We start from the raw sequence: 12,176 nt of genomic DNA, 5'->3' as shown, positions 1-12,176 counted from the left end.
GATGCATCTAAAAAACCATTGTTACTGCCAAAGCCAGGGAAAACTTCTAAATTCTGTTGGATGCAGTCATAAATGCTGAATATATGGGACTTTTGTTGGTTTTCAATTTTATTTCACTCATGTTGGAAATAGAGGAGTAGACCAGGGTCTTGGTTAAATTTGCAAACTGCTTGGTTTTATTTTGTGGGTTTTGAAATTTGGGGTTTTTTTAAAAATATTAGTGGGGTACTTTGGATTTTTGCAAACACAAGTGGAATCTGACCTACTCCTGTTGCTTCCTCAAATTAGGACATTAAATGGGGTTAAAAATTAAAAATTCCTGCCATATACAGGAAACAAAACAACTAGTCAGCCAAGCAGTGGGCCTTGAATTGTGCTTGGGGCCATTTTTTCAGATACTATTACTGTATATTAATTCATTTTTCTACATTAAATTGATATGTCAGATTTTTCTGGTTTCTCCAGTTATTCTGCATGACTCTGATGATTCAGAAAGAAAAAACATCCTTGTTTTGGCTGGTTATGTGCTGGTGTCTGTTTCTCTTACACTGTCAGAACAATGCTGAGCTATTGAAGTTTACCTGTAACTTCAGCATAATGAATTCTTATTGCTTTGAACACATGAGCTCTTTCCTTGCCTATTTCCCTTATTACCTTTAAATCATCTCCTCTGCCACTCTCTTCTCAGGTCTGTTTCTTTTTTCTTACATGCCTGTCAAATAAATAGTTCTTCTCCCTTCACAAATACACACCTGACATTAAGTGTGTTAATATTTGCCTGCCAGAGAAATGAGTGCAGGGGTGGAAGAGGACCAGGACAGGCAAGAAAGTTTGTGAATGAGCACATTTCCCTGTGTGTCTGTCCAGTCTTTGTCTTCTAAACTAAACTATATTGGCTGTGATGTTGATCATAACCTGTTGGCAGCACGAAGCATCATTTCAGAATGCACCTGCCTGGCCTCTTTGGCTGCTGCCTTCCAGTGACAGGGACAGAGTAACAGTGAGAGAATTGCAAGACGTAAGTAAGTGGAGGATCCTTTGCCATGTATGAATGTTTGCCTTTTTTTTTTTTTTTCTTTATCTCAAGATGCAAATGTTAGCTTGACAGTGGTCAAAGAGAAATGTCAGGAAATGGAAAAGTTGAGAGTATTTGTTGTGCTGGTGTGTCAATCTCTTATACACCCTGTATTAAAGCCAAAAGAGTTCAAGCCTATTACCTGAAGCCTTTAAATTGTATTAATAAATGTCAGTATAATCCAGCTTGGTTAGAGCCTAACCACACCTGTATGAATATCTTCAGCTATGCTTAAACCACTTCTTACAAGAAAAGCCCCACCCTTTGCATTTTTTATGGAGGCACTTCACCTTCCTCTGTGCCTTTGGTTTCCAGTCTCTGTGGTTTTATCTGTAATCACCAACAGCACTTGGACAGTTGTGTGTACAACCTCCAATGGTCACATCAAGTTTCACCAAGCTAAGTGGACACACTATAGTTAATAAAAAGGTTTTCTTAAAGCTTAATGAGGCTTAACAACAAATGCAAACTGGGAAATGACCTTTTTTCTTTGTCTTCCTTTGAAAAAATAGGAACAGCAAAATGACAATTTTTTTCTGCTAGAACCTCTTTGGAAGTATGTCAGGGAGCAGCAGAAAGAAAGTTAGAGGAAAAATATTAATACCTGATATTCTAGATTCCTTGGTGCAAGGTTTATGGTAATTTAGAAGATGTGTAGTTGTTGAAGTCCCAGTGAACTCTGTCTACTTTTATGAAGGGACTGGTGGAGAGACAGGCAGATAAGGGACTGTGAATGGGACCCAAGAGTCACTCACTTGGAGGATAAGAACAAAGGGGAAAATTCCTCAGATGCATCTTATGTTCTGACCCACTTACTGTGTTGTTGCAAACAGAGTGAAATAACTCTGAATGTGGTGTTAAACCAATTTTCCTAAGGAGAAATGAGCCAAATTTAAAGCTGGCCATGGCTAAGTGAATTATTTCCTTTTTTTGACTATGACAGTTATCTTGAAATAGCTCTTTGATGAAATCTCCTCCTCTTTCAAGTCCTTGGAAAAACTCCTACGATGAGATTCATTTCATCTAAGTTTAGACACCTCTAGAGTAAACTTCTATATCTGAGCTCCACATCTTCAACTCTCTTTATAGCTGGTGGAGAGAAACAGGGCCTTGTAGGGTGTGATTCATCTCCTTTGTTTCACAGGGCTACTTTAGAAGAGAGAAATTCAACACTTCCAGTACCTGCCCTTCTCTCTCTCAGCTTTAAAGAGATACTAAACTTTGGTGGCATCACACTCATCTAGTCAGAGGAAACCCACCTGTTGTGACTTAGGAGGGGAATTGGATACCCACTTTTTTCACTTGGGAAGACGTCACTGGCTGTGTGTAGGAAAGGCTGAAGACTGCAGATTGGCAATATATTTTGGTTATGGTCTCAGTTGCTTTCCCACCTCTACCTGTAATCTCAGCATTCTGTTGTGTGAAAATACATTGAACTGTGGAAAATCTGCTAGAGTTACATGCAGGGTGTTTAAGCTTACTCTCAAAGATATTGCTCTAATGTATCTACAGTGTCTTCATTCCTTTTCCTAAAATGCTGTGAAACAGTCAACTCAGTCATTCACCCCAAAACATTCTGGGAAATCTTTAAGAATCTGTTCAGAGAAATGCTAAAAGATAGTAAATTAGCCTGGTATCTCTTCACTTCTTGGACAAGTAATCTTTCCATTTGTAGCTTAAGGTAACAATGAACCTAAGGAGAAATAGACAGAGACCATAATGAAAAATGGAAGATTTAGAAAATCATCAATGTGCAATTACTTCATGGAGATCAAGACTAACACTGAGGCATGTGGAACAGCAGTCAGGATGTAGCAGCTCATCTTTATCACAGCATCTTGTGAAACAGATTTGATCACTTAAAGGTGGGAAATAGTAGTTGGACTTTTTTGGAGGTTTTAAGTGAATAAAAGAGATATGCTGGAGTAATACTGAAAGTGTGGTTTAAGTGCTTTCACTTGTAATTAGGATATTGCTTAGCAAAGGTTGTCACTGCAGGAGTAGAATAAAACCAAGGTAAAAATCTCCTGTGATTTAAACTGGTCTGGTATGTTGTGACTTGCCATTACATATGGTGATGGGATTGGTGACATAATTGCTTAATTCACTGGAATTTCTCCTCTGGGGAGTGGGTATGTAGCAGAGCCCTTTGTTTCCTTGCAGCCCTTGCTGGCCAGGTGTCTGAGTAGAGGCTGATGTTGGTCTCTGCCATGGTGGTCACCTGCTTTGGTCAGTGGGCCATCTCCTTGCTTTGGTGTATGTAATTCAGCATAGCATGGCATGGACATTCTCATGTGATGACTGGCACTCTGGCCTGCTGGTTTCTTAGATAGTTTATTTTTCTGGGCATTAAGAAGTGGAGGTGTGGACTTAAAGGAGCAGTTGTTGTATCTGAAATGTGTGTGTTGAACCTTTCATGTCTGTGTGGGTGAGAAAGGAAATCAGAGCCTTGAAAAGGTCTTAACAAGACCGAGACTGTGGGAGGAAAGCAGGAGAAAAGTTGGCAAAAGATGAAGGAAGAAAGAGTATTTAAATTGTCTATAACTCCTTGGAACCTTATGGGTGGAGGGTTGTTCTATCCATTTAAATCCAGAATAACATAACCACACCACTGACACCACTCTCTCCTCACCCCCAAAACCAAAATAAATGGAAAAAAACCCCAACAAATGATAAACAGCCAAAAAAGGTTCATGTCTTCCATATGTTTGCAAGGGAGTAAAACAATAAACAACCTTTTTTTTTTTTAGATTTGCATAATTAGTTGTCTTTTTGGGGTACTTAACTATACAATATTTCAGTCTTGCTAAAATCTAAAATTGTGCTTAGCTGTTCTGTATGAAGTGCTTTAGGATTTTCTTAAGATGAATTGTTAGAGCAGTTGAAGACACTACGTTGTCAGTACCCTGTGTGATACCATTGTGTCCCTTCAGTTCTGTCAGTCTTCCTCTTTCTTTGCCCCCTTTTTCTCCTGGTGAAAACTTCTACTTGATGTTTTGCTTCAGTGGTGTTGCTTGGCAGTTTATTTCCTATAATTAACACATCTGTATGTACCTGATCTAAAGACAAGTGAAGATGAGGGAATGTTTTCCCTTCAGATCAGTGGATTTCAGACATGACCCTCAACAGATGATTATCAAATGCTGAAATTCACATCTGAATAAAGGGGGTTGTGTGTCTCTGTTTGTAGAAATGCTTTCTTTAGCCTAAGGGATAGCAGTCAATACTGAAAGTGAGATGAAAACTGAATTTTTGCAGAACAGAGATTTCATTTTAACTAAGTATTTTTTCCTTTTATTCTTCTCCTCTCTGTTTGAAAAATATGTTAAATGCATTGAGTCAGGGAGACGTTCTGTGCTGCATTAGAATAGCCCATCAACGTCAGTCGAGACCATTTGGATCATGTCACTTGTCCTAAAGTGTGTAGCTGTTTTTAAAGAAAGAACATGTCATGTTCTGTACAGGGATCTTTAATGCATGAAACTTGTTTGAAGCAATAATAAATCAAGTCCTTGCTGCTAAAACCAGTGTCTGATTTTTCCCTTGTGACAATCTCTATCCTTCTGTGTGTAAAAACTGAGACAATAGAAAGAACAATTCTGCACCCACAGGTATTGCAAATAACTATGATCACAACTAACTAAATACATAAATCTAGCAAAATAAGGAACTGAGATATAATTGTCCTATGCATTTGCCACAATGTTTAATAATGTACTCTTTTCCTACAGCCATCGTTATAGGAGGTTGCAAGCTGTGTAGAGATATTTTCATTATTCATGCTCTATTGAGTAGGCAGTTCTGAAGACATTTTTCTCACCTCTCTGAAAAAAGTGGAATAATTAAGAGCAAGCAGTGTTTGAGATGTATTTGCCTATCATTTTCCACTCTTTTACGCAAGTATTAGTTCTATTAGATTCAAGCAGTTACCAGGGATGCAAAGAAAAATTGGTCTTTTGCTTTTTTTTCTCTTTATTAATTACTGTTTTTGACTGTGCATAGCCATAACTAATAAAAGTAAAGGAAATGTAAATGGAAATCCATTTAAATTAATCTCGAGTAGTTAAGAATTGCAGGCTATTTTAGCAGCATGACTTAGTTTCAACAGCCCTGTGAGAAGATGACAGAAATCTTAGGCCTGGTAAATGTTATTACTGCCTACAGTGAATAGAAATGGGTGATGTAAGATCCCCACTTGGACTTCAGCTGAGGTTGAAGTTTAATCAGAGAAGGGATTCAAGGGTTTGATTCTTTTTCACCTTGTAAAATTATTCTTTCCTTCTCTACAGAATCACCACCTTAGTATTTGGGCAATAAATTATGAGTATGAAAATTTATATTTTTTCCTTTTATGGATAGACAAAATCCCCAAAATTCCAAGCAAAGTGGTGGGGAGTATTGAAGTGGCAGCACTAAAGGCTGGAGCCCCTGTATTGCTGTAAGAGCAGACTGAGTCCAGAAGCAGGTCCTGGCCAGGCACTTCCCAAACTGGGTGATCTGTATTGGGATGCTCAGGAAGCCTCATGTCAGTGCCCTCTCACTCCTCCATGAGGATATCAGCAAAGTTGCCAAGCAGTGCCAGCTGAAATTGTTTGGTTTTTAAATATTCCTGGGCTGCAGTCCACTGGGAACTGCAGAGGGACCAGAAGTGCATTTTGCATAGAGCAGGTTTTGAACAGGAGGTTGTAATGACTTTGTTTACATCAAGAAAAAACTTGACTTCAGCCAATGACCTTGAGCTGAAAAACATTAGCCCTTTATCAGTGCCTTGAACCGTGATGTCGCTTTGTATGGTTTTGCTTATGTAGATTGGTTTATTTATTTTTTTAATCTGGTGCAACATAGTAGAAGTAACCATCAGTTTGTTATAAACCCAAGTGCTCTGTTGACCTTTCTCCTTCCAGCCCGAGTGGAGTAAAAAACTGAGGTAGCAATGGCTTGTTTGTTGTTCCACTCGCTGGGCTGCTGAGAACTTCCAGTCTCCAACAGCTCGGCTCCGAGGAGCAGGCTCCGGCGTGGAGGAGAACACAACACGGGAACTGTTGTGATTTGTTGCCATGATGACAGTGTCAACTTAACTACAGCTGACAAACAGTTTTTAAATAGAACATTTCAATTCATTATAGTACTCTCCATCTGTTTTTTTTCACCGTCTGCATATATGCAAAACATCTGAGAAATGCTACCACAATGGTTTAGTTTACTTATCTAGCCACTAACATTAATTAGTTGTTGAGAGTGGTAGTTTAGGGAGTAAGTAAAATGATGGAATTCTCCCCTCAGTAAAGGAAACTATTTTATTTATTCAATGAAAGATGCCCAGTAGAGTTGTTTCCACATTTAGAGAGCAATTTTCCAATTGATTTGTTTTGAGCATAGGTTCTACATTGTTGGGGATTTCTTTTGCTACTTTGTTATCTCTTGCTTTTCCCACATTTTGCTTCCTTCCCAAAAGCATCTGCCACTTCTATTTCCAGTGTGGAACTGGTAACAGAAGGCGAACAGCATTTCATAATGAAATCAGGCTGCTGGGGTCAAATTTAGAGAGTTTTATTCATGGCTTTGCCACTGGCCCACTCTGTGACCTTGAGCAAGTTGCTCATTGTTGTATCTCAGTTTACCTATAGGTAAACTAATATTGACTTCCCTTGAGGGGATATCATGAGGCTTAATTAAGCATCTGCAAAGATCTGGAGATGGAGGACTAAAAGCTGCCGTAGATATTCAAATGACGTTGGTGATGATGATTTGTGCCCAATTGCACCGCTTCCCACAGACCCACCATAGCTGCTTCGGGGATTAGTTGTCAGGTGAACTATGCATCCATCAATTCATCCATCATTCCCCTCCTTGTAGATTGAGCCCAGCTGGCTGGCTTTGCTTATTAGGAGCTTTTAATAAATCAAATCATATTTTCTCTTTTAATTGTGTCTTAAAGTGTATCATGGCTCTTTGCTTTTAAATTAAAAACAGTGTGACAATATAGATATTAGAAGCTGTGCTGCCTCTCTTGACACTGCTGCTCTCAAACTGTTGATGTAAAACTAGGTTGGAAATATATGTAGAAGGAACTTCATAAATTCTGGCAGAGGACTTTCTCAATGCTGAATGCCTTTTGTGCTAAGTTTGAGCACTTTGGTTTGTAAACCCTCTCAGAGCATTGTCCCAGTAATCACAATTTTAAAATTTTAATCCAGACATTCACAGGAATCCAGGGTGAAAATAGTTGAGAATTGCTGTTTGTTGACAGTAACAGCCATACCCGTTTGGGGGTGGAAAAAAAAAAAGGCCCAAATTATGTAAAGGCAGATTAATGAATTATTCAAAGTATACTTTATTGGGATTTTAATTTTTAAATTACACTGGCTAAAAATGCAACGGGAATAACATATTGGCATGTTTTATTTTTAATCTGGGGCCAAACCTGTATCTTACAAATCTTATTAAAAAGGAGTATATCCACTAAAATATTGATAACATAATTTCCTTTACATTTCTAAGTCATGTGAAAAGCAAAGGGCCTACATGGAAGTAGCTACTCTTAAAAGATGCCTACACATTGAACTCAGTGTAAGCAGCTCAGCTGCCTATGTTGGCCCATTACTAATTTAAAGTAATTTGAGCAATAGCTCCTTTATTAACATAACCTGGATGCCAAGTCATATAAGAATTCCTCACTAAGTACTGAAAAGGGTGAGGGTTAAAACCAGCAGGAGTTCCCCATTGATTTTTGGCAAGCTTTTGCCCAATGTCTTACTGCATTTTAGATCATCAGCCTTGGAGGTTTGGAATTTACCTTTCCATCATGTGCAAAATTTGATTTGAGTGTAGATAAAATCTAAAAGGGTTGTTGGCCTCTTTAGCTGTCCAGACAAGCTTCACCCTCAAACTTGACTGTTTCTAAAGGAATTACATAATGATGACAATTCGTTCAAATGGCAAGCAGGAAAATCAACACAGCATGTGTGGTCAATAATTTCTAACTTCTGAGAGCAGATCAAAGAGGAAGGCAGCAGGGAGGAGGAGTAGCCTTATATAAAGGTGTAAAGGAAAAAGTCTCAGTAACTGAGATAGCGCTACTAGGAGATAACAATTCAAAAAGATTTATTTAAAAAAGCAAACAAAGTAGTTAACTGGAGAATTCAACTACTGGAACATAAACTGAGCACACTAAATCAAGCAGTAATTGTGAAGCAATATTTTTTTGGACATGTTGCTCCTATATTTGATCTGAAGGCCCCCTTTTACACTGTAAAAGCGTGTGAAAAGCACAGGCAGATTTGAAATCTTTACCACCAAACACTAGTGATAGGAGGAATATGCACTGAAGCTGGGCTTCCGTGCATAGCATAGCACAGATCCTTGTGTTCCTTGGGGCCAGGAAAAAATGGGAAAAACCCAGGGGTGGGCAGGTGTCCTCACCAGTGCTACTGGGCAGTTGTCCTGATGAGTGTTGTGGAGGAAGGGCAATATAATGGTATTAGAGCCCCAGTTCTGCTTGTGGTGGTGTGCATGCCTGACCAATGCTGGTTTGTTTAGAAGTAGTAGGGTTTAGTATTTTTCTCACCTAGTTATTTAAATTTAAAAAACCCTACAGCAACAAAGGAAAAAGGGATGTTGCAAATAAGCAGAGCACCTCATGTGAAATAGTGATGTGTACAGAGCACACAGCTACATTCAGCATCTTTGAAATCAGTCAGGAGAGTTCAAGAAACTGAAAATCAGTGAGAAAGTGTCCCCAAGAGTTTAAGGCAGGTATTGAGGTGGATTGGCAAAGGAGACAGTGATTTGGCTGAAAACACTGTCAGGAATGGAGCAGGCAGAGCATTGAAGGCTATTTGAGCAATGATACACATAAGCACAGGAAAGTACAACTATACTTACAGCAAGGACCCTGCAGTCAAAGGATTTAGGAGGAATTTTGTTACAGTGAAATAAACAACAAAGATCAAGAATCAAAGCAAGAAAACTGTATAGGGAAAATAATCTTGTCTATGTATTAACGTTTGTTTTATAAGTCCCCCCAAAACTAATAATAAAACTATATTAATAGTGTGTCTTGAGATATGTGGTTTTTCTATCATCAGCCTAAATTGGAGGGGACTATTTTGTGTTGAAGTAGCTTGAATTTTCTACTTGCAGAAAATTTTCCTTTTGCTCCCTCCCCAACATCTTTATTTTATTATTTATTTTTTCTAAATTTCAGCAGTTGTCTGAAGTGACTGTACTCTAGGATCCCACAGTTGGATAAAAAGAACAAATACAGAAAGATAAGTTCTTAAAATCACTCTGGGCTTTCTTTAATGGTAATCATTAGCCCTGTTCTGAACTCTATTGACAAAATGCTGGAGTAGTCTTGAAAGCTGAGCAAGTGCTCTCTTAAAGGAAGAACTGGTTAATTAGAAGATCTAATGCAAGTGACCTAATTCTGCAGCTCAGCGCTAACTTTCCCAGCACAAAATAACGTGCAGATTGGAAATGATATGTATTGATTCGTTTAAGTCAACAAGTTGAAATCTTGAGTGGAAAGTTAATTTCTCCTTAGCTATTTAAAATCATCATCTTTACAGGCCACTAGTAGGTATTTTTTGCCTGCAATTTGATCAGCAGCTTGGAACTCACGTATTAATATGTACAGGGAGGCACAGACACACATAGAAGGTATTTAATGGTCAAAGAATGAGGGCACCATGCCTTTATTCATGAGAGGCAGAGCTCAGTGTTACTAAGTCACCTAGTAGCAAGTGTAGTTGTTCCTGATTAAAAAAAAAATAGAAATTTACTTTTAATCACTTAAACAGCTGCTTAAGTGTTGAAAGTTATTGTTAAGGTTTCATCATAAATCAGAGCATACAAAATGTCACTGCATTTTGGAGTCCAAGTATAGGCTCTTTTAAAGGCAACAGTGTTTTCTGTCCCCTCCCCTCAGCTTTAAGTAGCAAAAGTGTGTAAACTATTTTTTTTCTGAATTCAGATGAATACTTTAGCCATAACTCAAGAGGTTCCTATAAATTATTCCTCACTAGTCTTGGTAAGATTTATGTGTGACCTACCAGCATTGTTCTAGTTTCCTTTTTGTGAAGATGAGATGCTGGTAAACTGTGATTCCTTACAACCTCTTGCTGTAGTATTCCACCTGAATTTCAGGAACAGTTGCATCTGTGTATCTTTAGAAAGGTGTTCTTCAAGGAAGGATTTTCACATCCCACTTTAGGTGTTCCGTTAAGGAATATGAATATCCTTCTGGAGGACCTCCCCTCCACCCACTGACTGTGTTTGGATGTGTGCAGGATCTCTGCACCAGAGCTAATCCAGACACCTGTGCTATGGCTCCAGAGAGCTTCCCTATCCGTGACGCCCTGTGGGATGTGCATTCCGCTCTGGTGCCTGCAGAACTCGCGCCCTTAACTGCACTGGATTTCCAGAAAGGGGCTTTGGTCAAAGCAACTTCTTAGTTTTTTGCAATAATTAAGAATGAAGACTTTGGGGTCTTTTCAAGAGACATGTTGGGAATTTGGCTGTAGATCAGACTCATTGTTCTTTCAGGCTGACTTAACACTTCCATAGTGCGAAGACTGAGCTATGAAGATCATGGCCAAGGAATGAACTGGTCGTCCTAAAAAACTCAATTATATTTTCTTTTTTTTCTTCTTCCCTTCTTAAAAAATTTTAATTAGAGTCTTTGATGCTGTTAAATAAATTAAGTGAGCCTGTTTGAAAGAGATAATTTGTGGGGATCATATATATCAAAGAGAAGAGTTAGCTGAGAAAAGAAGCATTGAAAAAAGTCCTCAAAATAATTGGCAAAAACTATTTGATACAGGTTTTTAGTCATAAGGAATTACAGTTATATGAACACAATGTAACTAATGCTCAGTATTGCTATTTCACTACTACTTCATAAATCAGACATGAATATAACATAGTTTGAATCTTATCTGTGGCATGATGGTGCAATGTGGGTTCAGGTTGTTCTATCTTCTTGATCCCAGGATTGCTGGCTGTAGTTTATCCTTGTTCTGTAATGCATGAATTAACAGCCTAGCTTTTTGACTGGAACTGGAATAAGCTGGGGAAGAGTGCACTGGCTTGTGATGAGAGATGGGACAAAACTCATATACATGGATGTCCCTTCACTGGGAGGGATTCAGACTACTTTTATTTTCAAGAATTTTCAGTCTGCTGAGTTATAATAACAAAAGGAATTGAAGTAAAATCCAGCATGCTGATTTCAGTAGAGTGCAGTCACTTCCACAATACAGGAAGATTTACCTCTAGTCAGTTGTAATTCAGCTCCTGTTTTTAGAAACTAGATATGATTTTAGTTGGTGGAGTTTTAGGTGGAGGGTTCAGTTCTGTATAGATAATTTTTACCTGTGTAATAAGTTTTTCCCATCTAGTTGGTAGTTTCACAAGAGAAACCGGCAGGAGCATTCCTATACCTTCTCACCTTTTTAAAGCTTTGTTTCCTTACAGGCATGAGTTAAGCCATGTTAATAACCTAAGGAAGCTGTTGCATGTCTGGTTTTTGTTTTGCCCTTTTTTTTTTTTTTTTTTTTTTTTTAAATCTGTAAGAATGAGCCCTGGGAAATTGGTAGATGTAAAATTATTTAGTCAAATCTAGATCAGAGACTGGAGGAAACTTCTAAAGGACTTAATGCATAATGATACATGAAATTTATTGAAGATGAATGCATAGTAATAACAACTGGGATGGAAAAGTTTTGCTACTTGTCTGTCTGAAAATTTTACTGTTTGCCTAACTGCACTATAAAACAACTATATGAACTCGGGAAAGAAACCCAGCCATCAATACCAGTGGTTACTTGAAAACATCTGTTCACTGCACAGCTTCAGTCAAAAGACAGGTTTAGGTACATGAGGAGAGAATAAAGAATAATATAGGAAATACATTAATGCCATTATGTAAATGATGCTGGTTCATCAAGTGCGTGACACCGTCTCAAATAGGGTATTACAGATTTACCAGGAGCTCAGAGTGTGAGGCAAGAAGAATGATCAGGCACATGGGAAAACTGTCATATGAGGAGAGATTGAAAACACTGGGATTGCTGTCTTTGAAAAGAGATGAATAAAAACA

The 12,176-nt window shown here is 38.3% G+C and overlaps 1 protein-coding gene and 1 long non-coding RNA gene across 50 annotated transcripts in view; both read left to right on the top strand.

Annotated features, from left to right (window-relative positions):
- ESRRG (estrogen related receptor gamma) overlaps window positions 1-12,176 on the top strand; it is a 371,594-nt gene that overhangs the window by 171,211 nt on the left and 188,207 nt on the right. The gene's annotated exons all lie outside the window — the stretch shown is intronic.
- Window positions 1-12,176, top strand: part of LOC146768048 (uncharacterized) — a 49,904-nt gene that overhangs the window by 18,558 nt on the left and 19,170 nt on the right. The window contains exon 2 of the long non-coding RNA XR_014954516.1: window positions 2,751-12,176. This exon is cut by the window's right edge and continues 19,170 nt beyond it. This is a non-coding gene — a long non-coding RNA (uncharacterized LOC146768048). The remainder of the gene's footprint in view (window positions 1-2,750) is intronic.

This window comes from Lonchura striata, chromosome 3 (genome assembly GCF_050655825.1).
Source record: "Lonchura striata isolate lonStrDom1 chromosome 3, ASM5065582v1, whole genome shotgun sequence".
Classification (NCBI taxonomy): domain Eukaryota; kingdom Metazoa; phylum Chordata; class Aves; order Passeriformes; family Estrildidae; genus Lonchura; species Lonchura striata.
The sequence above is the reverse complement of the archived record's forward strand: the minus strand, read 5'-3'. Positions and strand labels throughout refer to the sequence as shown.